The sequence below is a fragment of the Lathamus discolor genome, chromosome 6 (assembly GCF_037157495.1).
Source record: "Lathamus discolor isolate bLatDis1 chromosome 6, bLatDis1.hap1, whole genome shotgun sequence".
Classification (NCBI taxonomy): Eukaryota; Metazoa; Chordata; class Aves; order Psittaciformes; family Psittacidae; genus Lathamus; species Lathamus discolor.
This window is the reverse complement of record NC_088889.1, coordinates 67,710,831-67,734,290: the sequence shown is the minus strand read 5'-3', so window position 1 is coordinate 67,734,290 and position 23,460 is coordinate 67,710,831. Positions and strand designations below refer to the sequence as shown.

Sequence of the window (23,460 nt, the reverse complement as noted above, 5' to 3'; positions counted from 1 at the left end):
TTTCTTTGTTTTGGGTTTTTGTGGGGTTTTTTTGTTTGTTTGTTTGGGTTTTTTTTTGTTTGGTGGGTTTTTTTTTTTTTTTTGGGGGGGGGGGGTGGTGTTGCTGTTTCCCAGCTTCGCGGGTTAACGGCCTCCTTCTTTCCTCCATGAGGTACAGGGGACGCTTGAGGCCCGTGCACAGTTCGGGACTGGAGCAAGCAGCCCCGCTTCCTCTCAGCTTCCCCGACATCTCGCAGCCTGTTGACAGCGTCCCGCAGCTCAGCCCCTGCTGCAGGAGGACCTGCACCAGGGAGCACCGAGTGCAGCCCTGCCCATTGTGCCCCCTCGCCTCTCCAGAGCAGTGCAGGCACCCTCTGCACTCCGAGCTGTGCGCTGCAGCCTCCCCTCTCATCGGCTCTGTCCGGGTGCCTACGCTGGCACCGCCGGGGCAGCCAGAGCAGAGCTCCCAGGCCGGGCCCCGGTCACACGGCGGGCGCTCACCGTGCCGCTCGCCTGCCCGCCCAAACCGCCGCGCCGCGCTCCTGGCCGCTCGCGCTCCCTGGGGCAGGTTTTCACCCAGTCGGGGCTGGTGTTGTTCCTCCTGGCTCCCCCCCGTGAGTCCCTGCTGTCAGCGGAGCTGCGGGGTCCCGGGCAAGGGCTGGCCAGGAGCTCAGGCTCCCTCGGTGGCTCCCGCCGCTCTGAGTTGAGGCTCCTGCACCCTGAGCTTCCCCCCGCTCCGGTGTTGAAGGCGTCCTCCCTCGAGCTGCTCACCTCAGCAACTGACCCGTGCACAGACACATTGTACCGCAGGGCAGCTCATCTTAAGAAAATGTTTTTTAATTCCATGCAATTCCCTGGCAACCAGGTCACAGACTGGATCCTTCCCTTTGCAAATAAGGCTGACACATTAGAAAACAAAAGTGCTTTTCTATTAGATATTCCACAGTTTAACATGTTAATTTCTAGTTAAGCTCAGGCCAAACATACTGTCTTTTGTAAGAGTATGAGATGGATTTTGATTGTTTCAGACTTCATGCTTCCTTTTCAGTTTTGCATAATAAGGTTCTGACCTAATCTCTCTATCCAACTGTATCTGTAAGCATATTTTATATATGTAAATACGTAAGTTTACATGTAAATATGAGCGTGTGTGTAAATATGAGTGTGTATGTAAATGAAAAATGCAGGAGCAGTATTTCATCCATAGTCAGGTGTTACCCTAAAACTTGTAACTGAGTGTTCACCAAAGTAACAAAGATCAAGGCAATATGTTTCTATAAAAATAGAACACTACATTCCTCTGATTTTCTTGTTGAAAAGCGATAAAAACATTCAAGCCTATTTGTGCTTACATTGAGTCATTTTGTGCAGTAGAAGGATCATTTTGCTAGAGTGAACATACATATTTCATTAGATTTGATTTCTGTTTTAATCCTCAGGATGCATGAAAATAAATTTCAATGCTTCCTTTCTTAAGAATTAAGAATCTTGTCTATTGTTAACTGTTTGTACTGAATTTTATATAGAGAGGGTGGTTTTTATTTACTCATACTTGTGAAGTTTGGCTTTTTCATTAATAACAAGCTATGAAAAGCTGAAACATAAGCTGGCAGCCCAGCTAAGGTGCATGTGTTACAAAGTGGTCAGACTTTTCTGACTGACTTTTCTATTCAAACAAGAATTTCTTGCAGTATCAACAGGAAGAAGCTGTCATTGAGTCTTAGAACATCAAACTGAAGATAGACTGAGTTCTATGTCTCTGCCTGAGCTTGTGGCTTTGGGAAAGCTGTCTCACTTCTGTAAGTACTTCAGCATAAATGATATAATACGCTGCTTCATACAATGTGAATATATCAATAAGGGATAAGGTAGTTTAATTTTTTAAGTCAGATCTTCAGATTTACAACATGTTATAGAAGCATGTGAAATACTTGTCCTATTTCTTTAGTTGGAAAAAAACCATCAGATTTTATTTCTTAAAGGGAAGCTCCAGAAATAGGTGGATTTCATAAGAATCTCAAAGCAGTTAATAATAGCTAGAAATACCTGTTTTATTTGTGTGTCTTCTATTTTGTGTATTTTAAGCATTCTTTTTTCTATGTGTCTATGTAAAAGTGTCTGTAAGAAAAATTCCCTTTTTGTCTCCACCTAAAAACACACAAAGCACCCTATTTCATGATGAAAATAGATAGTAAAGTCTGTGTTAGCAGTCCTACTTGGTAGCTGTAGTTGAATTTTGCTTTGTGTTTCTTTTTAAATTTGACCAAGCAGTCAACTGCAGTTGGAACACTTGTGATTAAATATGTATTAAAATGCACTGCTATGCAAGAGTTACTGATTTATTCAAATGAATAGGTAAAAAACAAACAAAAAACAATCAAAAACACACAAACCACAAAGCCTCAATTATTAGGCATGCCCAGAGACCACTTACTTGTTCTTTCAAAGTATTCTGAAAGGTGTTATGAATCAAGACTCTACAAATCAATGATCCATAAACCAAACTTGATTCTACTGTAATATTTCAGTACATATTTTTTGCCTTAAAACCATGAAACAACTCATACCAAAAGTAAATCACATCAGTAAATTATTAGACCAACCTTTTCCTGACTGTCCTTAACTGTGTTCTCCAACTGAAAATACTTTTCCTTCAATTTCTGTAAATTATTTTCAAGTACAATAGTATTAGAGATTTACGTCAGTGCTTTCGCTGTGGTTTGCACAGTAAAACAACACCGATTCAGGAAAGTAAGAAAGATAATTGGAATTTTGTTTTTCCAGAGCATGCTCAACATTGTACTACAGCAATGATATAGTGAACTCTTTGTTCTTTATAATGATTAATAATTCAATTTTATAGATTTGGGCATTGTAATTAATGCTGATTGCAAGAGATTGGAATTATGTATTGGTGCCCAGTGACCAGCCTATGTTGAACTAAATGAAGTAAACAAAAGTGACCGTTCATGTGAAAACATTGTCAGAAATGTGCATAGTGGTGGTGGTGAACCTTCTGATTATGTACAGTTGTGGGAGGACACTTCACATATGGTCAGAAAAGACATAGACCAAAATTAGCAAATCCAACAGTTCAGAGCAGCTGTCACTATTTAGGTACCTACATAAACTATGGGTGCTAGCATCTCCAAAATGTATGCATTGTATTAGCCTAGATAAGACTGGAGCTTGAGATCTGTCTGCCTGCACTCTTTTCTTAATAGTACAGCCCAAAATCTAGGGTCTGTTACTTAATACTACAGCCAAAAATCCAGGTTTTCTTACAGATGCTCAAGAAGCCTTTTAAGTGGAGAAAAATGCATCCCTTGAAAGTTTGCAAACAAGACTGTTTGCTGCTGTTATGTCTTCTCCTTTGCACTTGTCCTCAGCCCGTCACTTTTCCATCGCTATCTGGGCAATGTCCTCTGCAGCTCACCCAGAAAAGTGTTGTGGCAGCCAGGAGCCGTGCTGTGTGCTGCTCCTTGTGTCTTACAGCAGGCTGTTTCCTTGGCTGCCCTGCAGACCAACTGCAAGCTCACTAGCTCACTCTTTCTCCTCTTGCTTTCTCTCACCTGACACTACGTAAGGTTTGCCAAGCTCACTTCTCTAGGGAAAGAAGGGCACTAAATTTTTTTAACTCTGCATAATCTAGGGTAGCATCAGAAATGGTGAACACAGACAAAATCCACTCTGCTGGACTGATCCGACCAGCCCAAGATTTCAAAGTGTAAATTGTCCAGTCTTGCAGATATGGCAGAAAAAACACCAACAACATACAGAAAATATATCTGTGGCATGTTTCCAGTCACTACTAAGGTATAGAACTAGCAGGTCATTAATATTTTTTTTAATTATTTTTAAGTCTAAAAGAAAAAGAAAAAAAATGTGATTTCCCTGAGCTCACATTGGATGTGAGTTTAATTGCCTGGCTGAGATTAAAGGAAATTTGTACCTGGGGTAGAAGTCCAAAGTGAAAATAACAATTAAAGTAATTAAGACTGGGAGCTTCTAAAAACAGGGCCTTATAATAGGAAGTGTTGAATGCTTCTAAATCAGGCATTTCTTCCACTCTCAAGGACTGGAGATTCAGTTAATATCAGGTCTGCTCTTTCATTCACGCAGTCCTGACAGTTCACCTGGCATGTGAAAACAGATGAACAACATTCTAGATGTAATGTTGGGCATAGGTGTATATGAACACCTGTTGCAAACATACTGCCTTATTCTACACAGTGCTCAATTGGAGAGTATCTAACTAAAACTATATAATAGTAAACAAATACATGGGAAGCTAGATATTTCTCATGTACTTGTCTCATTTGCAGCTGTAACTTAATAGGAATGCTTTTGATTACCGTGATGACAAGCAAATAATATTTTGGCATATCAATAAACACTTGGCTAAACATCTGTCTGTGTCAAATAGACACAGATACTTGTAGGATAAGGTGATGCAATGTTGAGAAGTATGCATCAGATAATATCCTCTCACTTTCTTCTTCCCATCTTTCTGTCTTTTCTACTGTCAATCTGTCAGCTAAAGTGTAGGTTTCAAGGATTATGTTGCTATTAAATCCTGCTAGAGTAGGTGCTAACACTGTACAGTGGTCATGTCCCACTGACAAAAGACATTTAGTGCAAGTACGTTCATTCGTATTCCTCAGGCCACTGAACTTGGACAAGAGATTTGTCACTGATTGTGTTAGATGAACATCTGACATCCTAGCTGAGGTATGTCAGGAACTGTTAGTGTTGAACCCGTATTATCTCAGGTGCCATGGCAGGCATACTTCTGAGCAAATACTGCTATGGCTCTTGCCTTGTAATTAAAGGAAATGTTAAACAGAATTGGATGTGGATAACAGTAGTTTCCATGTTGTTCTTTCTGTGAAAGCTTTTAAAATTATACAGAGCATAACTGCGTGTTTCAGAAATGCAAGCCTTGGCAAAGCTAAAAAAAGTGTTCCACACACTTTCTTTAGTGGCTATTAAACAAGACCTTATTCACATCTTCCCTGTGGTAGGGGAAAACATGCTGTTTAAAAAATATTATGGACGTACTCTTGAGTTCATGTATTTTTGATTCATTACAGCCTCGGTTGACATTCAAGCTAGGGAATTTTTTGAGGAATGCTGGGGAAGTTGTCATCTAAAAGAATAAAAATTAAAAAATAGACCAAATTTAAATGAAGAAGAGACCTAAACAAAATCTAGCCTTATTGATGTTGGAAAGGAAAGAGTTGGTTACTGATTGAAATAGGACCCACATAAAGTAGGTTTTAAAAATTTAAGATTGTTTTGGGTTCCCTGGGCCAGATTATTTCTTAAGCATATAATTTCAATTAAGATTCTGGGAACAAACTTTTGGTGATGACCTGAAGGGAAATATGAGCATTAGAATTAGGATTAATTATAATTTATTATAATATGCATATTATAGCATTAACGCACACATATTATATTTATATAGCCAACAATAATTTACATTATATGTTATATATTAGTATATAGCAATATAACATCTAAACTATAAAACATGGTATTTATATAGCAACCATAATTTGTATTTATGTATGAAAGTTATATTGTTACATATGTCCACCCACAATCTATATTATATTTAAGCAGTATATTCTGTTATATTGAATATAAAATATATTTTGTGTAGCATCAAGAATTGTATTCTTTATATATATATTTAATTATATATGTATTATGTAGATAGATAGATACAGATATTTTAAAATTAGTTCTAATGCAGCTGTTCAATAAGAAAAAACAAGTATGTGGTTTATTTATTTATTAGTATTTAGGAAAACTAATGCTAAGACTATTCGGAACTATTTCAAAGCTCCTAATTATGAGTGAGGACAAGTAAAGACCAACATTTGGCATGTCAAGTTGTTTGATGATAATTTCTTTCATTTACATGGGTGAATGAGTAAATACATCCCATTCTTACACATTACATTCAAACTGTACTTGGTTGAATGAGAATAAACAGGATAGGACACAAACCAGGAGCTGATTTCTGAGCATCTTATGAAATAATCATCTGAAAAAAACTATTTTCACTATGGAAAATAATCTTACATGTCTGATCACTGTTACAGCTATTGCAGAATCCCAAGGAAGAAATCCTTTGAAATTCACCACCGAGATTTTGATTCTATACAGGGAAAAATGAATTGAGCTTCATTTCATGGTTACTATTTCAGGTAACTATTAGGGAGATTTGTAGTTCTTCAAACTGAAAAAAAAAAAACCAACACAAAACCCAAACAACAGTTTGCAAATTTGGGGATGTTTTTAGTTATGCCCAAAATAAGTTAGTAGAAACTCAAAGTCTTACAACTTTTCAGAGTTGTAATGAAAATTACGAAAATTTACTTTGCAGAGTAAAGCAGTACCTTTAAAGGAAATAGCGTTCATGACAGTTATCCTGGATTTGGTGCTATGATACTTTTTTCCCCCAAAGGAGAAGATTCCCAACTCTCTGATTTCAGTAGAAACTTCAGGAGGATTTGGATAATCATTACATGTGGGCAAGAAAGTGGGGGTTTACTGTTACAGATTAATACATATGGGTTAACAGATTTTTAAAATCATTTAAACATCTTAGGTGTTTATATCACTGAATAAAAGAGTCTGGAGATGTTTAAGTACTTGGGAACCCTCCTCATTTCTCTATTTTTCTTCATTGTGGGTCATCAAAAACAGAACAGGAATTCCTGAGTGTGTATTTCACTACGTCTTACTAATACAAGCAGCAGAATTTTAAATCTGAACACAGGCTAACTTAAAAGTTCAGTGTGAATTTGGCAGGTAGAATTTACCTGCTTTAATCAGGTTTCTAATTTAGGTTCCTAAATTTAAGACAAATCAAATACGAGATTCCCACTTTGGCTATAATTCCTTATTGACTTAACTGTCATTTCCAAGACAGAATTTGTTAAGTAATGTTGATAAATAGAATTCATGAATACTCACAAAATAATGCTTGAACTGACCCCTTTTCATCTTAATTCCATTATGTCACTAATGAAGAGGACCAGATAGTTTTAATTAAAAAATGCTTTTTAATCAATGAATAGCACTAAGCTAAATAATGCCTTTACAGCTCTGATAACATTTGTGATTGCTAATAATAAAATATCTATTACTTCTATAATGTTAATGCACTCAAACATATGGGCTTTAGGTGCTGATAAAATGACCCATTTCTAAGGTTATTCACATCAGAGTGAAGCCATTATACGTTATTTGAGTAAACTCCTAACACTTGAAAAAAAATTCTGTGGTGTCATTGCTCTGCAGATGTGACAGGCAAAGGCTCACTGCAAGTAATGAAATTATATTGCTTTTACCTTTTCCAATGCAGATGAGATGACTGCCATCTGTAAGAAATTCCCCCATGGCCTAATGCTCAGCTAAATTTAGTGGTGCCAGCTGCGTTTCGTTCTCAGGGTATAATAACTTTAATATCATAGGGCTATCTTTGAAGGGGCAAATGGTACTGCATCGGAAATGAAGTTTACACTGCAAGTTCTTGGTGCACATATGACAACTCTAGATTATAACATCTGTTGAAATAAGTCTGATTTTTTACTTTGTAGGTTGTTCTGCATTTTCATCTTGCATTACCCTGAAGGTGTTTTCTTACACCTTTCCACCCTTTTCATCTTCTGATGGACCTGAGCAATCAAAAAGGGGTTGATGCTGGGTTTAGTTAATGCATAATATGTGAGATCTAATTTCTTATTAATCCTGAATGAAGACATAATGTATTTGTTGGAAATAATGCAGTCATTGCACAGATTGATACATCTGTCTTGTTCCTTTCCTCATTTCCTTCTCCCTCTTTCAAATACCATTTTAAGTAGGAAAGAATGTGCTTAAAAAAGAAATTAACATCCCCCAGGAAACATACTGGTTTGAATCATTATGTAGAGAAGAAGAATTCAATAGCTCAAAAAAGCCTGCCGGAGCAAAACCAAAAAAATTGCTGAGAAAATATTTTTAGTTCCCTGGGTTTGCAAACCTTTCAGAGATCCAAATTTTAGTTGCTGAGTTAAGAACAGTAAAGGAAAGCCAATTTAGCCAATGACTCAGAGAGATTCTCTTTTTTAATGGCTGAAATGCAAAAGAATGAGATTGGATCCGTTTTATTGAGCTGTTTCACCTTTTATTTTCACAACTAAAAGCAAGGAAAATAATTTGGACAGTGACTTGAGAAGAAGTACTTGTTTTGTCAGTTGATATAGCTCTGCTCCTTCTGGCATGCAGCCAGGTAAGCAGAATACTGCATCATGGTAACAAGGGAAAACCGTGTGTTGCTCGTCTCATAGTAGCTGGTAATGGTGGTGTCAGCAGTTCAACACCCTTTTCAGAATATGCAGTTCTTAACAAAAACATTTTATTTGAAGTCTGCAAAATGGTATTCACTTGGGAGTCTGACAAGACAGCACGAAAGATTCAACTACCCTTATAATTACATGACTGTAATGACAGATTAATTCATGGTGCCAAAGAGAGGGGGTTTGTATATTACATCTTTCAGTGTTAATCTATTTACCATATTCCATGAAGGTAGAAGGACTTTAGAAAAGAACTTTGAAACAGAAGTGTAGATACATACAAGTTTATAGGCATTTCTTTTATAGTTTGTGGTCTTTTTTTAATTCATAAATACATTCTTTAAGTCATGTGTGCATGCCTAACCACCAAATCTTCCACACTTCATGTAGTGGAAGCAGAAATACATGTGCCCAGAGCATGTTGCTATGTGTGTGTGTTTATACATATATCTATCAATATGCTAATAGACAGACCACATCCATGGCAAGTACTTCTTATTGTCCACTATAGGACACAGGAGCCTTAGCCATATACTGAAGATTTATTTTGCTGCAGATAGTACCTAAACAAAATAAGAAAGAGGTGTCCCCACCACAAATGTGTTTTGCAAGATGGTGTTTGTTGCATGTCTGTAGGCAGAATTTGACCTTTCAGCAGCCTTGTGAAGTCCAAATAAAAAGGAAACAGGTGGAAGTTTTGTCTTAAGGTTTTTCCTGATTCTTTTTCCTCAAGTATTTAAAGAAAGGGTGGACAATGCACAAAAAAAAAACCCCAACCATAGGGTTTGAGAGAGGAATCAGCTTGTGTGTTTTGGGTTTTTTTTTTTTTGTTGTTGTTGTTGTTTTTTTCTTAGGGAAGTTTGCTGTTTTCAGCGATAAGAGTTGGAAACCTATGAAAAGTCTTGTGCAGGGTACACCTGGGATATGTTAGTTGGGAAGCAATAGATTTGACCTGCCACAGTAATAGGCATGTTGTCAGTTGCACATCAAAAATATAAATCTTGGGGAGTGTGCTGCATGAGGGGGGAATATGGAGAAGACAAGAAAAAAAATCAAAACAAGACATTCATCTCTGCATGTGGTAAAAAGAATGCTGCAGGTTTCTAGTCTGATGCTTATTATTGGTGTTCAATGAAACACTAAAAACAGCTGTCAAAGTATGAGCAGTGTCTCCATATTCATTCCGCATGTTTGAAGAACATGTTTGATGTTTTTTCCACATTTCTCAATCTGCAAAAGAACCACAAGGTCATTCCCACCATCATTTCCGAGTACATATGTACAGGAGAAGCAGCTCCTCTACCATTTTTCAAGGTGGTTTTAGGCACACCCTGCTTCTTTCTTTATCTTTCATCACATGTTGTAGTCTGGAAAAACTGTTTTAAATTGATCTGTCCTAGCATATACCTCTCCGAATTAAAGGATGGCTCAGCAGGTGCCCAGCACACACGGAGTGCTGGCTGTCTTCTGCTTTCCACCAGCCCTGTGCAGGGAAAGAGAGGAGATTACCTGTGGAACCAGCCATATGTTTTTTTAGGGTTGAGACAGTGTGGAAGTTAGCTTGTGACTGATGTTACAATGAAATGTATTAAAAAATCAAACCTGGTAATTCTGAGCACCAGCTTTCTCTTGTCGCCTCTGAGTGCATTGCTAGGCACACATCCTTTGTGCCATTTTGAGCAGAAAAAGGAAAAAAGCCATGAAATCATAGGTTTCTGGGGAGGGAATAAAAGAAAAGACTTCCTCTCCACTCAATCTGTTTCTTTTAATTAAAAATGGTTTTAATGTAGGCAGAATAAAGCAGACATTGTATCCCTGCTATTGTTCTGTCAAGGTTGAACAGCTCTAATGCATAATATCTGTAACATCTCATTAATTTAGGACTTGCATTTCTTGTTTTTCTCCTTTCTTTCAGTCTTGTTAATGTATCATCTATAGAAGCAAAGAATATTCTCAGATAATGGAAAGGAACATCTTTTTCATGTTAATCAAAGGAGCGGAAAAAGAATAGGAAATTGATGTGCATTGCACATACCAGCCAGGAGGAAGAGTTTACAGGCAAGTGGGAATTCATACACTCTTCTCTTTCTGATACAAGAGCTTTTATGTTTTGTGGCAGTGAAAGGACCTAGAATTTGTTCTTTCTACTACCAAAAATGGCATGTTAGGAGGGCTGCACTTGTCTTGGTTTACATGGGATTTATGCAACATTAATAATGGAGTTTTATCATGTCAGTACTTCAGAGTCTATAGTGCTTAGGACTGAATGTGAAATGTTTTGTTGGGGTTTTTTGGTTGTTGGTTTTTGGGGGGTTTTGTGGGGTTTTTTTTAAGAGAATCTGTGATAACTGCAGTAACAGCCCATCTTGATTATATATTGGGAAATAAGTAATATTTACCCCTGTTTTCCTCTGAGCTCTAGATATAAAAATAGCTGGGTTTCTATAGTACAAATAGTAACAAAAGGATGACAGCACCTTATCAGAGAGAACATGCACAGCTATGGAGATACCCTATTCATTTTCCTGATACGCATATCAAACATTTCACAACAATTAATGTCTTGGCCAGACTGGCTGGGCCAGCAGCACTGACAGGTCAAGGAATTCTGTCAAGATACCTTCCATTTTTCAGGGTTATATTTACTGGACCTCCTGTGGGGAGAGAAATGAAGTTTGAAGGGACAGAGATCTATTCTGGATTCTCTTTTCAGCATCCTTTTATCAGAAACTGATACAGAAGCTAATAATCAAGCTACTTTAAAGAAAAGAGGAACAGATTTTTAGATAGCATTTCTCTGGGGAAGTTCCTACATTTTTAGATAATCCTCTAGTACCAGTCATCAAAGATTTCCTTGAACCTTGAAATAAGAATTAATACTATTTTGAAAGTTCTTGGTTGCCTTGTATCAACAGAAATTTTAATTTGAACTAAATTCCTTGGGAAAGAGAGGATTTTTCTATTACAGCTGTATTTTGATTTTACTTAGCAGTTTAATTGAATGCAAGAAGAATAAATCTTGATTCAATTCCACTAATCATTCTACTTCACAGATAGTCTCTAAACTTTAAACATCTTGAACATATTTGTTTAAATTTTAAATTGTCTATGTGTACATTTCATTAAACATTTGTTCTCCTGTATGAGGTAGGTAGTGAACAGCTGTTTTCTTGGTAATTTATTAAGATTAAAAAAAAAGGTGGGGGGAAGTGAAGAATTGGAGGTGATTTTCCACATTCTTACTTTTCAGCTAAAGCTTTTTAAATATTTAAAACATGAAAGTATTACTTTTTTCTCTTTTTTTTTTTTTTTCCTGAAGTTTTTTATGCTGGATAAGAAGCGCTCAGTTGCCACCTAGCTAGTTCTTATGAAATCTGCTTCTTTGTCTCTGTATATACCTGCTGAAGAGATTTTTGGTCATGTTGGCCAATTTCAGCCAAATTTGCTGGAGGAGTCAAGGACTGTAAGTGCTACCAAAATAATTGATACAGGAGAGAAAAATCTCTTCAGAGGGCCTTGATGCACCTCTTTCCCCCACATTCTCTTCTAAGTGCTCAAAAAGACGATTAACTTGGAGTTTGCACCTGCTTGTAGCTGAAGGTCAATCTGCTTTCAAATTCAGACCCCAAGGCAGCCAGGCTTTCTTGGGTTTCATGCTATAATGACTAATTTGTTTGCTCTTTTGAGCCGAGTTCTTGGGAATGGAAAGGGAAAGGAACATACAGAGAAGAGGAAAGAAGGCATGTGGAAGCCTACAATATACACATAAGAAGCAGACTTTTTTTCCTTTTGATAATCCAAAACCAAAGCTTGCAGTAGAAATTTATCTCTTGCATAGGGAGAAAACTATTTGTGCATTATTTTAAAACTAAGTCTGTTGTTTGGATGATCCCACTACAGTTAAACAAACAGCTTTGAATATCCTGACAATATTGCCATTATTTGTTTGAATATTTCTTTATGTCAGTTCAGTTTTGACCTCAAAGTTTTTGGGTTTCACTTGCCAGGGTGAAATTAAGTTGGAAATAATGAAGGCAATATTTTGGTTTCATTTGACAATTTTTTAGCAAGAGTGAAGAGGGTGAGAGCTGGGGATCAGCTGCATCATGGGTTGTTTTTAGCTTCAGTGGCCAAGAAAGTCAGATGTTTTAGTTCATATCCCTTGTCTTTCACCCTGCTGTTTTTGCCATCTATAACAACTGTGAGTATTTTATCATCTTACCTAATCATTGTGCCACCATTCACACAGTCCTTTCTTTGGTAAGGTAACAGTGGACATCAAGCTGTTTGCTGCAGTACGGTCTGCAGATCAACAGTCGTAAGCATGGGAGAGTCCTAATGAAAGGATTTCAGAGAATGGTCTGTCACTATACTGTCAAATCAATTATATGTTAAATTTTAATAGTCTAGTTCAGATGACAAGTTTCTCCCAGCAATTATTTTTTTTCTCTTTATTAAATTGTATTTTAAAACCAGAGGATGTACATTTCCTTGTCAGCTACCATGTTATTACAGATTTTTATTCACTACATCACTTTTTTTTTTTTTGTCTGAGCAAATTTATAGTCGTCAGTAAGCAAGGAAGAGGATGAATTTCTTTCATCCTACATTTCACTGGCTTATTATCAAATTATTATCATCTATTAATGACTCAGAACTTCTGAGTGAAGAAAAAACCTAACACTATATTTTTCATATTTATGCAGATGCCTTGGTATTTACCGTCAGCTTTTGCAAGAAGTTAATCATCAGAGGAAAATAATTGCTTGCTTTACCTCACAAATTCTTCCCTATTTCGAAGCTTTTGTTGTACTTTCTAAGCATCTTGTTCTAAATTATAAAGTAAACCCCATGCTTCAAACTTGTCAAGATATACCTCCCACAGCCAACTTGTCTTATGGTCTGTGAATTATGGATTCGAGTACATTCAGCTAGGAAACATACAACTCATTCATTGCATGTCCTTTGTGACCATGAGCTCCTATGGGCACTGCTTGTAGAGAGTTGGTAAAACTTGGAACAAATATTTCTTCTTCTTTAACCATGTAAAAATTGTGCATTTCACCCAAAGTTGTGGGGTGTACTAGTGCTGGATTAAAACATGCACTGGCACCCCCTCTTCTCCCTGTCCTGTCCATTAACGGGTACATGCAACGCACTTGGGTGTAGGAATCATTAGGAATGATTAGGAATCATTCATTAGGAATGTCAGAGTCACAGGCAGGTCCATATCTACAGTAAGAGACTTTGGGTGGATCATTCCTAAGGTACAGTGTAAAATTCCTTATGTGCCTTCCAAAGCTTTGGTACAAGCACCTGTCAAAGGCAAGAGTACAGATTACTTTGCCGACACTGGCTTAAGTTCATCCCTTCTTAATGCATTTCAGGGACCATATTTTAGTTTATCTTTACTTTGTCCTATGGAGTGAATTCCCATCAGCAGTTGAGTGCAGTAGGTGCTTTTTTTAGAGAAATACCATGATTTAGTTTCATCCAAAATTAATCCAGGTGTTGTGTTTGGAGATGACACTGCTATTAAACTATGCAGCATGAGGACAGCTGATTTAGAGATTAGCAGTATAGTCCTGATGTAGATGTACCTGTGCTGATGTAGATATACCAAGACTCATTACCAACTGAGACACATCAGTTGGCTCCCACAGTAGGAGGCTTGCTGTATTCTTAAAAAAGTAATAGAGGATGAAAACCTAAATGTAAGCATATATGTAAGTGTAAGTTAAGCAAAAACTTAAGTTAGATTCTTGAAAACTCTCTAGGAGTTTACAACATTAAGATCTTTCCTCCATCCAGTGAAGTTTCTTGCTATTTAATGAGAGAGTTAAGATGTGACTATCTGCCAGCTGGATGTAGGTTATGTTTTTTAGATTTGCTTCTACAGTTAAGCTGTATTTGTTGTGATTAAAAAAGAAGTATATTTATGTCTTTGACTTATCTTTGCCAGCCAATGAAATTAGCTTATGAGTAGCTTCAAGGCTATCAAATCTGGCATGTCATCAGCATTATAATAGCCTGCAGTTATAGTATATATACTATAATATATATATATTATAGTGCTGCAGATAGACTTGAAATAATGTTTCTTTCTTACTTTGAAATTGAATAAATCTGTGTTGAACTTTTTTTGGTTCAAATGCTGTGTTTAGGAATAATATAAACAGGGAGTTTGAATTGTATGAAAACAATTGTGCAGAATTTAAGGGCTGCATGTGTCGCTAGTGTGTATATAACAGAGCCACTTCCTTTTTAATGCTGTGTACATTTTTATATTCCACAAATTCTTCATCCAGTTACATGAAGGTTTATGCTGTATTAAAATTATTAGCAGAGCTCTTCCCCTTATCACCTTCTGGAAGAACTTTAATTTGCCAAATGTGATTAGTGAAGGTGATTTTACAACCTAACACAAGGTAAAGTATGTGGAGAGATAGCATTAGGTTGTTTTGGTTGGACCCTCATTTTAAAACATCTATAGAATCATAGAATCATAGAATGGTTAGGGTTGGAAAGGACCTCAAGATCATCCAACCCCCCTGCCATGGACAGGGACACCTCTCACTAAACCATCCAACACAAGGCTTCATCCAACCTGGCCTTGAACACTGCCAGGGATGGAGCACTCACAACCTCCCTGGGCAACCGATTCCAGTGTCTCACCACCCTAACAGGAAAGAATTTCCTCCTTATATCCAATCTAAACTTCCCCTGTTTAAGTTTTAACCCATTACCCCTTGTCCTGTCACTACAGTCCCTGACAAAGAGTCCCTCCCCAGCATCCCTATAGGCCCCCTTCAGGTACTGGAAGGCTGCTATGAGGTCTCCACGCAGCCTTCTCTTCTCCAGGCTGAAAAGCCCCAACTTCCTCAGCCTGTCTTCATACGGGAGGTGCTCCAGTCCCCTGATCATCCTCGTGGCCCTCCTCTGGACTTGTTCCAGCAGTTCCATGTCCCTTTCTAAACTACTCTAAACTACTCTAAACTACTTTCAAAGTATTATGAGAGCTTTGTTAAAGGTGATCAAAATTTTTATTGTGGAACTACTTCCTTTTAACTTGTCTGTTTTAAAAAGCAACACAGTTCACCTCCAAAATTCAGTATCATTCACTCTGCCTTCCAAACAGGACAGGTCTTTTATGTGATGAACAGTGGTGCAGAATAAGTAGACTAACCTAAGTGATAAATGATCCTGCTTCAGGTCTAATTCAATAGAGGTTTCCACTGCAACAGCTGCAGCTGTTTCCATGAGAATCTGAAATAAATAACGTGCCTTCTATTGCTGCTGAGCATGTACAAAGTAAAGACTGATAAGTCACGATCAGTATTTTAACTGAAGGTTCACATAGCTAAACTAACGGACAATATCCATTTCAGTAAGTTGTATCCCCATGCATGAAGGTGGGTGAAAATTGTACAGCTGAAAATGTTTAAGAGAAGCAGAAAATACTACAGATGAGGAAAATTGACCCAAAACACAATGGACCAATTTTGATATGATTGCTTGTGATCAGAAATAACTGCATGGAATTAAATTATTCCTCAGAGCAGTCTGAAATATATTCTGCATTCACAAACACCTGAGGTGAGCTCACATCCAGCCTTTGTATAGCCTTTGGAAATTGCGTGTGTTTTAGTTCTAGGGCTGGGTAATCGTAGCAACCACTCACAACAAAAATGCAAGAAAAAGTTAAGAGGTAGAGTGAGCCAGTCTTCTGTGTGACTTGCAGAGCACTGTAACAGACCTGAAAATGTTAAAGACATGTTAAACTGGAAGGCATCTGCTAAATGTCACTAGCAGTCACTGCAGCAGCCGACACGCTCCGTGGGATAACCTCTGGCCTTAACATAAAAGGTAGATATCACTAAAACTGTGTGTTATTCCATAGCATAGAAATGCAAAATATCCCATTGCTTCTCAACTGTAATGCCCTCCAAATTTCCACTGAAATAACTAAACACTTTTAGTTACATCAACAGTCTAAACCTAATCCAGCATTATTTTGTGTACAGTGCAATATTTCTCACTGTGGAGGTGGTCGAGTTACGTAAATGCTGATCATTTGCCAGAGGTAAGAGTAATTGTGAATGCAGTTGTTAATGGCAGGTTCCCCTAGGAATTTTAAGCATTGCCATACTCAGGGGTTTGCTCACTCAGGGAAGACTTCAGAGGAAAACAAACCATGTTGCATCACTGCTTAGAACTGCAGGAAAGTTGAATCTTTCCCACCATTAACATCAACGATTTTTCCCAGTCTCACATTTCTGACAGTGCCAGTGATTGATGGCCATTTAATTTCTATCCCAAAGGGAATTTTTAAATCCTGATCGAAAACTACAAATGAGCAAAGTGAGGGGATGATTCTGGCCCTTTGGACATGAGAAGTGTGCATTTTCCCAGGGGCAGAGTAGAGCTCCTCAGCCGTGACACATGAGCATTTCTCATTGTGCACAGAGATGCTGGCTCTCGTTTGATGATTTCACCTGGGGAACTGCTACTTCACTGGAAAAGGAGGGAGGACAGAAGAGGGAGCAGGATTCTAATGACCTAAAAATAACTGGATATTTGTCATGTGTGTTCATTCAAAAGGAGAAAGGGTGAGATGAATTCTTTACAAGACTTCAAAGATGCCTTGTGTTACTAGAGTCAGGAAAAGGTTTCAAACAGTGTATTTTTCTGTTATGTTTCTCAGACTTTTATTTCTGGGCACTTTTACAAAGTCAGTCTGAGCTAGTCTAAGGAGCTGAGAGCTGCTGACTTCAAAGGCAGATAGTCTGAGACTAAAATTTCAGGCCAGGGAGCAGTAGTTGAAAGGAGCTTGAAAAGAGGCAGAAAATGGATATAGAGAACATTGAGGAAAAAGTGATGTATTTAGAGGAGGTGTAAACGAGAACTGAGGCAACAGGATATTCATAATATGTTTATGAGAGTAATGAGGAGATTTCTTATTCCCTAGTGACTGTCTGGCAATTTCCACTGACTGCCATGTGCTGTTCCCTCTGTCCATTGGATGAAAACTTGCATGTAAATTTAGTGTAAATCTAAACTATTTGTCATATGGGTACCCCTTTGCTTTTCCTATGAATGCACAAAACCCAAAATGACATTTCACCTGTAGAGCCTCCAGCACTGCTCAGAAAGAACCCACACATACCACATGCTATTTGTTTTGGTACCTGAGCATAAGCTTTTATCGGGCTTGGTAGAGCAGAGAATACTTGAACCCAGGAAATATGCTCAGATATGTCTTTTACCATAGATGGTTGGTGATAAATATTCTTGTCACTGGCTGGAGGCTCTCTAGGCAAAATTGTTCTGTAAGACATGATAACTGCAGAAGATGTGGCACTTCATTCTATGTATTGCATTCTGCTTTGCAACTGTCCAGTGCATTTTGCTCATCTACTTTTCCTCTAGGGAACAGCTCGTGGAATTATTATGAATTTATTCAGTCAAATAGATTCAGTCTTCCCATGTTAGTCTGGCCTGCAGTCTTCACAAGTCATTGCTTTGAAGCTGAAGAAAGTTTTAATTCAAGTTTTATTTTAGAGAAAATTGTAAAACTAGCATAAAAAATAAACCAGATGATAAAAAAAAATAACTATATTATAAAACTAACCTGTTAAATCTGCAGTTCTCGCACAGCCCACCCTTGGAAAAATCTCCTGTCTCCCAACTGCTGCTAAGAGAGTACCATGAATGGGACAGCCAACTGCCTGGGAAAGCATTTGCCCAAAGGTCATCCTTTAAAAGAGTAAAGATGAATGTGAACCATTGTTGTGGTTTAAGTCCTGTCGGCAAGTCAGACACGCAGTTTCTACTTCCCACACACACCTCTTTCTTCCCTTCCCCTCCCCGCTCCGGGAGGGATGGGGAGGAGAATTGAAAGAATGTAACTCCCACGGGTTGAGTTAAGAACAGTTTAGTAACTAAGGTATAACACAAATCACTACTGCTACCACCAAAAATAATAAAGATAAAGGAAATGACAAGGGAAGAGAATATGATACCACCTGCTGAAACAAGCCCGACAGAGAAGAGAGTGCCCTTCTGGGTCACTGGTTCCCAGTTACATCCCGGGCATGATATGCTGTGGTATGGAATATCTCTTTGGCTAGTTTGGGTCAGGTGTCCTGTCTCTGCTTCCTCCTGGCTTCCCCTCCTCCCTGTCAGAACATGAGACTCTCAAAGTCCTTGGTCAGTCTAAACATTTGAGCAGTAGCCAAAAACATTGGTGTTATCAGCGCTGTTCCCAGGCCAAAAGTCAAAACCACAGCACTGCACCAGCTACTAAGAAAGAGAAAAATGACTGCTACTGCTAAACCCAGGACAACCATGTTCAATAGTCATAGGCGAATTGCAGGTTGCTGGGTTTGACACAGAGGAGAGGTGTTGGCGTGGGTCAGAGGGCTGTTGGCAGAGGGATGGGCATGGGCAATGCCACATCCCCAGTCTGCAGCCCACAGGGTTCTGTGGTGCATGTGCCAGGACATCCCCTCCAATGAGGTGCTGAGGGGCATCCAGAAGCTGGCAAGTGCATAGAAACTGCGTGTGAAAGTCTAGCACCATTGATTATCTGTTGCATTGCTGGTATGGATTGCAGGTATTTTGTTCCCTGGTTGCTGGCTAATTATGTCATTAAACTGCTTCAGGGTTGACCTAGTTTAAACTACAGGAACTGAGCAGAAATGACTGACACATCATTCATGTTTGAGTTACAAGACACTGTTTCGTAAATCTTGATTTGCATACCTGTGTAAGAAGTTGTACCCAAGTGCCACCAAGCGTGCTGAGGTGGACAGCAAGAGCATTCTTGAATTACTATTTCTTTTGAAGCTGATGTGAAACTAATTCAGGGCTTGAAGAGGGAAAAAAGAGAATGAGTTTTTCAGTGGGTTAAAAAAAAAAGAATCTCATCTTACATCCAACTGAAGCTGTGAACATCAGCCTGCCCTTTTTGGTGATCAGAGGAAGACCATCCACATTCAGCAAAACACTCTACAGATATTTTTTTTGTAGACCATTTGGTTTTACATATATGAGATACAGTTCTCTGGTGAGGTTGTGTTGAAGTATGGGAGGCAACAGCCATTGCTGATGAATGTGCACAAATGAGATGGACTCTAACTGGACTCTTAACAAACACAACAACTCTCACTTTATGAGCACAGGAAATTTCTTTCTGACATTTGCATGCAGAACCCCAGCTCCAGCAGGAGGTAAAATCTGTGATGCTGTATGTCTGATATTGACCTTAGGAAAACTTTATATCCAATGTTTCAGATATTCACTCTGCTTTTGTTGAGAAGTAAATTGGTTTTGTATCTTAACAGGGTAGCATGCAAGATGAGCGACATGAGGACGATTAGACTTCAGTGGAACAAGGAGATCTCACCACCTGTTTTTGTGCTGAATCAGGCTGTCTTAGAGAAGGGAAGTGAGTGTCAGACTGTGGCCTTCATGCCTTCATCTCAAAGGTAATTGATGAGTAACAAGTTTTCTGAAGAGCATAGTGCAGCAGGGACATTAAAATTGGGGAAAAACTAAAGGTCATTTAGATCAGAGAGAGTGAACATGACAATTTGATACACAGTGTAAAACTGTTAGAAAATAAATTGCAGCCTGCTTCAAACAAGGAACAAAATGATGCTCTTGCTGTCTTTAGTGAATTTCCCCTTTTCCAAACCTTGATGCCTGTGCCCTGCTGTGGAGGTCGGGAATTCCCAGTGTCAGGGTATGCTGCTCCCTTCCTCTTGCCTACCAAACCATTGCCCACTGAAAGGCAGCTTTTCACTTGTCAGTGGAAAAGTCCTGGAGCCAAATGCGCTTCAGCAGTAACACAGTTGATGGAGGGAAAAAAAAAGATGCCTCTGTACCTCATCTTTCTTATTTTTTTACCATTTACCCAATGGGAAGATGTTTGTTTTAGTATGTCTCCTTCTGAGTTACAAGCAGAAAAGCACTTTCGTCATTCATAATGGCTATTGTGCCTTTTTTTTTTGTCTGTGATATGTTCTGTCTTTAATGTCAGTTATCTCAGAGATGAAATTATGGGAAATTGGGTCTGCAGCATCTGCAGCTTGCAGTGTGTGCTGTCACTGCTTTCAAGGGCTGCATTTCAAGTGAAAGCTACAGGGTTTGCTCTCTGCAGAAAGCCTGTTGTTACACGCTAATCTCAGCATGTAGAGATTCAGCCATTAAGCTCCTATCAAGGTTAATTAAAGTTCTGAAGGCAAAGGTTTGAAATGCAGACATGCTAGAGAGAAACACATTCCTTCTAAAGATTAAACACATATCAGTGGCTGGAGCTCTTTTCAGCTCCCTGTTAATGCAAGTCTTTGTCCAGGTGATTTTTTTCTCACCAGAATAAGACTTAAAGAGCTCAAGATATATATTTGGTGAGCTGGGATCCTAGCACTAGCTGAAGCCCATAAATTAGCCAGGAGCTATCCGCTAGTAGAACGTGATCAAACAAAAACATAACAATAAGCTCTTTAATGATTCTAAGATACACAGCAATGAGAAAGGAATTGAAAGATGGATAAAAATAAGCAGTGTGATCTGAGAGCATTTGCATAATCTTTTAAAAACAAACTAAGCACTTTTCCATTCAGTTTTTCCCCTTTGTTTGTCCAAATAGGGTGAGTATTTATGAAAGTCTTTCATTTTTCAATAGCTTTACTGAACCAGCTCGGTCTTTCTAAAATGAAAGAGAAGATTCAGCATTTGAAATACCACAGAAGAAGAATATTAGCTAACTGGATGCTAACAATTTCATACAGATGTCTGCTTATCATGCAAATAGTTTATTTAGATGCAAAGACACATTAGACTCCAGTGATCAGAAAGTGAAAAATGGTAGCTGCTTCATGTTGTTCCAGTGTATGTGATCCGAATGCCAGTGTGATTTCTCTAGTACATCAGATAGCAACACTGAAATAAGCAACAAAAACTAGGGATGCACTAACTGTGTATACAGAGGAGGCCTGATTTCTTATATAGTGGGTATTATTAGTAGATGATGGGCTGCAAAAGAACAGATGCCTTTAAATCAGCAAACATTATGCAAACATGTTAACAAGACAAAGCATCTAATTTAATCTACTGTACTTTTAATTCTCCTACCATGCTGACCACATGCTTGTTTCTGTATGACATTTAAAAGGAGGTCTCAGCTGGTGTATATAGTACTTTATAAGCCCTGATTTGCAAAAGGCCAGATGGATGCTATTACTTTTGACTTCCAGAAAATAATGCAGCTTTTAGCCTTCTGTGGAACATGAATGTGTTTTCATTCAAATCTTAAACCTAAGCTGCTTCTTGATCTTTCCCCAATATCACACCTATTATTTTTCTCCCTAAATGATGCCCAAATCATAAACATTGGTACGCCACTTACATCTATTACTATTCCTGATGATGACTTAATCATCTTTATATCTAGTGCAGAGGTCTTGCATAGAACTGTTGATAGTTGCGTGATGAAGGTCCTCCATTTAAGGATGGGTCAGGTAACTGTGTGTCTTATCATCATGTATCCTGCAAGAGGGCGCTGTTCTCTGTGTGCTGAAAAGACCACGGAAAGTTTCAGCTCCTGGAAAACACCTCATTACTTCATACTAGAGCAAGTTGTTTCTGAAGGCAGCAGATGAAAGCAGAAGTCTTTTCTGTGACAAAGATGAGCTTTTTAGCAGTGCAAGTACCTGCAAATGGGGATAAAAGTAATTTATAAAGGCCTCTCTGCTGTTTCTCAGTGGTTTTGTGTTGAAGGGAACCACTCTACATGTCAGACTAAAGTGGGTTGTTCACATTGTTCAATGAAAGTATCCAGTTTTGTTTCCTCTTCCTCCCCCACGATCACTTATCAAAGCTTAACTGATCAGGATGTTGTTGAGGATGTGAATGGATGCTCTGCACAGCAGCTTCATGAGGCAACTGCCCATAACTAGCAATTGCTGTTCAGTCAGCTGTACCAGCCAAAAACGACAGCAGCATCGGAGGGTGCTTGTGGCCACATCCCAGCTCAGCACAGCAACACAGAACAAAGGTTTTCTCTGCGTGTCATGCTCGTGTCTACCTCTGTAATGTTAAGAAGCAAGTTGCTATTGAAAGTCTGAATATATGGTCCGGTCTGCTTCGTATTTCACTGATGTCCAAAGAACACGAATAACAGGTGGCAATTCTTCCTCTGTGTAATTGGACAGTTGGGGGCTGTGCAGCAGAAAGGTACCACAGCTAAAAGATTTGTGTGGTCACTGTGTGCTGTTTTCTCTGCTTTTCAGAGTTGTTTTGCAGTCTGGGGCAGTTGCTTAGGCCTTAAGGTATTAAAGTTTATATATCAATACTACAAATTTTTCTCCTTGAGAGTAGAAACTGGAAAGGAGGAAAAAGAGAAAAGATAACAGTCATGCTTTGTGGTCAGATTACCTTTTATGACTCCCTTTTGTTAATTCTGCAGTGTACACCCAGTACCAATTGCTTATAATCACAGTGGAGGCTGTGTAAATCAATCAGAGAGAAAGTCTGTAAACATGATAAAGTGATGTCACATTGTTCTCAAAATCAGTTTATCTTTCTTTTTACTCTCATAGGTGACAGTGGTGATAAAAAATCCATCTGAGGCAATGAGTTGTCCAAGCACTGGTTGTTCTTACAGCATATGCATGTGTTTGAGAAGTCAGTGGTGTCATCAGATGGATGAATGACTGAAAAACAAAGTGATTTATTAGGATGGAATAGAAGGATGTAAACTTTTATGTTCTTATGTCTTATTAATGAATAAAAAAGCATTTAACAAACATAAAATTAGGTTTATCCAAGGAGTTGTTGCTTATTGATTTATGCCTGTTTGCCTGCGTGTTGAATACATAAACTCAACAGCATTTAAGATTTGCGTTGTTACTTTAACCCTCTGTGGCAGGTACACGACACCCTCCAAAGAAACTGCTAACATGGGTATAGTCTCATATTATTTTTCTGAATTTACATCCACAGAAACCTTCATGGATTTTACTGGATTTGGGATTAGACTGGGAAGGTGTGGATGTAACACCTGCTATTGATAAGCACATGAACGATGTTGCTCATCAGCATGTCTGTGTACTAACACACA

The 23,460-nt window shown here is 38.5% G+C and overlaps 1 long non-coding RNA gene across 1 annotated transcript; it reads left to right on the top strand.

Moving 5' to 3' along the window:
- Positions 1-1,658: 1,658 nt before the first annotated feature.
- Positions 1,659-23,071, top strand: LOC136017903 (uncharacterized). Its single transcript, XR_010614147.1, has 4 exons — positions 1,659-1,778; positions 10,252-10,394; positions 19,682-19,825; positions 22,940-23,071. It is a non-coding gene; the product is annotated as an uncharacterized LOC136017903 (long non-coding RNA).
- Positions 23,072-23,460: the final 389 nt, after the last annotated feature.